At 39.8% G+C, this 3,390-nt stretch overlaps 1 long non-coding RNA gene across 1 annotated transcript; it reads left to right on the top strand.

Moving 5' to 3' along the window:
• Positions 1–864: 864 nt before the first annotated feature.
• LOC125177774 lies at positions 865–2,128 on the top strand. Its single transcript, XR_007156660.1, has 3 exons — positions 865–938; positions 1,660–1,753; positions 1,996–2,128. It is a non-coding gene; the product is annotated as an uncharacterized LOC125177774 (long non-coding RNA).
• Positions 2,129–3,390: the final 1,262 nt, after the last annotated feature.

Here is a 3,390-nt window from a genome sequence, read left to right as displayed (position 1 = left end):
GGCAAGAGTAAGTTTGCTAAATCTTAACCACATTTCATTGTGATGAGAATCATTTTTCCTTTACTATGTCATGTGTGCCAGAATATTAGTACCTATGAGAACATGACTGGAAGCCATAGGTTCATTCAGTAACAGAATGGACTCAGCACTGAGCTCCATCAAAATCTGGGACTTGCAAGGCATTAGGAAGATGACTGATCTGGCCACCTTTAATGTTGGTGTTGTGTCAGGGCCACACTTGGTGAAAGCCAGCAAATTTCCTTGGGGTGGGCAAGGATTCTGTTGATATTTATCTTATTATGTACTTCTTAATTTTAGTAAATTACTTCCAAACGTATAAATAATTATCTCCTTGCTGTTTTTTTATTTGCAATTCTGCACACCTCATTTATCATTATTGTTTTTCCTACATAACTGGTTGCATTATTGATCAATGAGCTACCACTTCTTCCTCAAAAACATCAGAATATCAGTTTAGGACTGTTAATTGGAATGTAATGCTACATAGATAATTCTACCCTGCTCACTTCTCTTGTTGTACTATCTACTTTACTTGGTGGCTTTTGAGATCAATCTCAAGCTTGGTTCTGCATTCATGAATCTGCTCAAGCTCTTGGGTATAGCAGCATATGGCACCTTGAAATATTGAGCCAACTATTGAATTCATCTTCAAAATGTTGTCAGGGTTCTTTGTATTTTATAAGGCACTTGACTGCCTCTACCCAGCCTACTTAACACCTGTACAAATTTTCAACAGAGTCTTGTGGCACTGAACATTGAGCTCGGGCACACTGCCCGGGTGCTGCAGCATGTAACTAAAGAGGGCTTCACCCACGAGTGGAGTGTGTGGGTCAGGGGGGAGAATGATCGCAGCCTTGCTGATGTTGTAGAGAAGGTTGTCTTCACGCTGCATGACAGCTTCAAGAGGCCCAAGAGAAGTGAGTTCTTGTCTTTCATTTGCAATGCATTTTATTTCCCTGCTGTACAAACCTGTGCCAATAGTGCCATTTGGAAGAGATTGCTTATTTTTCCTACATTATGTTTGGAATAAAATTCATACATGAGCTATAAGGACACAGATGAATCTACTTGTGATGATGTAGAGGCTTTTTTCATCTGTGTGGAACCATTTGTTCCTAGCAAAGAATATAGTTCACAATAAATGCAAAATAAGAATTTTACTTTCTTTTATGTATCCACTTGACATTTTGATAAAAAATTATACTTTTATTTAAAACTTTCCTAGAGTTTAGTTTCTCTTGCGCTCTGATAATAAGCACAACATTAGAATTAAAATGTCTTACAATTTCTCCAACTGAAAGGTTGATAGCATCAGATGCTGCATTTTGTTTAGCATTGAGCATTTTTAGGGTGTAAAAACTTGACATACGGTACCTAGTATATATAGATGGCATCCACTATTAGAAGTTCCTGTGCAATACTGCTATGATAATTTGACCATGGACCATTCATCAGTCTATAACTTGTCTGTATCTGTGGATCCAGCTATGCACTTTGATCCAATTTCATAGCCGGCAGTGTTTAAAATAGTTTTCTGAAACCAACAGCTTCTGTCTTGATACCTTCAATTGCATTATCCGTTTCTTGTTCACTTGCCGTGTGCATGCTGTCTAATTGTATTTTTGTTTGCCCTTCCAGTCCTCAAGACGCCTCCTTTCATGATCACTGAGAAGGGGTACGGGGGATTCTTTTTACCTGTTGAAGTTTTCCTGCAGAACAACAAACAAATGAGGTACTTTGATTATTTCCAGTCGAAAATTTATGAAATGCTCATTTCATACCATCATTCTACTTAACAGATATCTTACAAAATGATATAGCATTAAGATTTTACTGAACTATTCACATAAATCAATAAGTAGAAGTAAGCAGGGTGTAATAGTTGCCTGTGTGTAAAACGTGCTTATATCTTAAGCATTACTTGTGTTACCTGAATGTTTGTTGGCGCCTTTAAAGCATGCCTCCAATGTACAGGTTTGAGTATGACCTGTCCCTGCAAGACCTCCATGAACCCCCAATCACCCTCACCCGATGCGAACGCCTCACGTTCTACAACCCCCAAGAGGAGCTAAAGAGGAAGCTCCTGGCAGCAGGAGGCGTAAGCCTCACTCCCTACGCTAGAGTAGCGCCTCTAATTGTCCCTGGTGCAGCGTCCAGACAACGAGCGGCGGTGAGTGGTTATGGTGGTGCAGGTGATTGTAGGGTGCAGGTGGTGGCAACCTTGTGATAGGTGGTTATTATCAATGTGAAGAGATGCATGGTCGCGGTGGTTGACAATGTTGTAGGGTGCAGGTGGTGGCAACACTGTGATTGGCGGTTATTATCAATGTGAAGAGATGCATGGTCGCGGTGGTTGACAATGTTGCAGGGAATGTTGGAGAATTTCACTGAGCGCAAAGATTATGTATCATGAGGGACGTTAAGGTAACGCCGTCCTTTGATGTCCTCCATCCTTTAGCTTGTCTGCGGGCTCATATAGAGTGAAGTGTTATTCAGTCTGTTATTGGTTACCTTGTGTCTTTCCTTCTTTCTACTTGGACCATTTAATCCATTAACAATGTATATAACTAGTACCTGGTCTTGTAGCTTAAATGTTCTCTGGTTCAGGTTCCTTTTCTTTTATCCTTTGACACACGTGGTAATTTCGTAAGTCAAGTTCTTAGAACTAGCAATTTTTTATTCTTAACTTGGCGGTGCTTCATTTGTTATCGAATAGTAGCTATGATTGAATTTCACAGGATATAAATTTGACAGAAGACTAAAAGTTAGGACACCGAAGATTTCAGAAGACGGAAGATTAGACAGACGACTAAAAGTTAGGACTTTTCAGAAACTAGTATCCAAATCTTCATTGACTATTTGGCCTTTGTTCGGAAATGATGTATTGCTGTCTTGTTGTATAGCGTATTAGTACTTCCTGGCCGTTTGCTCGTGTCTATTTCTTGAGCATCTCGCCCATAGCAATTAACTGCAATTAAACTGACTGAATGAGACTTTTTATATGTACAACCCTACCTTGATAATGCGCCTCAGTTCAGTTGATCTTATAATGGCGATGTATCGTTGATTGTTTCCATTTGTCTATATGATAATTTGCTACCCTCATAGCCGTCACGCATATGTGCTGACATTTTTCCCCATTAACAGTACGAAGCAACGAGCCAGAAGCGTCCGTCACTGTTATAGTTAGGACTTAGCAGAAACTAGTATCCTTATCTTCATTGACGATTTGTCCTTTGTTCTGAAGATATTGTATTGCAGTCGTGTTGTGTAGCGTATTTGTACTTCCTGGCCGTTTGCTCGTGTCTATTTCTTGAGCATCTCGCCCATAGCAATTAACTGCAATTAAACTGACGGAATGAGATTTTT

Source organism: Hyalella azteca, unplaced genomic scaffold (assembly GCF_000764305.2).
Source record: "Hyalella azteca isolate HAZT.00-mixed unplaced genomic scaffold, Hazt_2.0.2 contig4737, whole genome shotgun sequence".
In the NCBI taxonomy this organism is placed as follows: Eukaryota; Metazoa; Arthropoda; class Malacostraca; order Amphipoda; family Hyalellidae; genus Hyalella; species Hyalella azteca.
The sequence above is the reverse complement of the archived record's forward strand: the minus strand, read 5'-3'. Positions and strand labels throughout refer to the sequence as shown.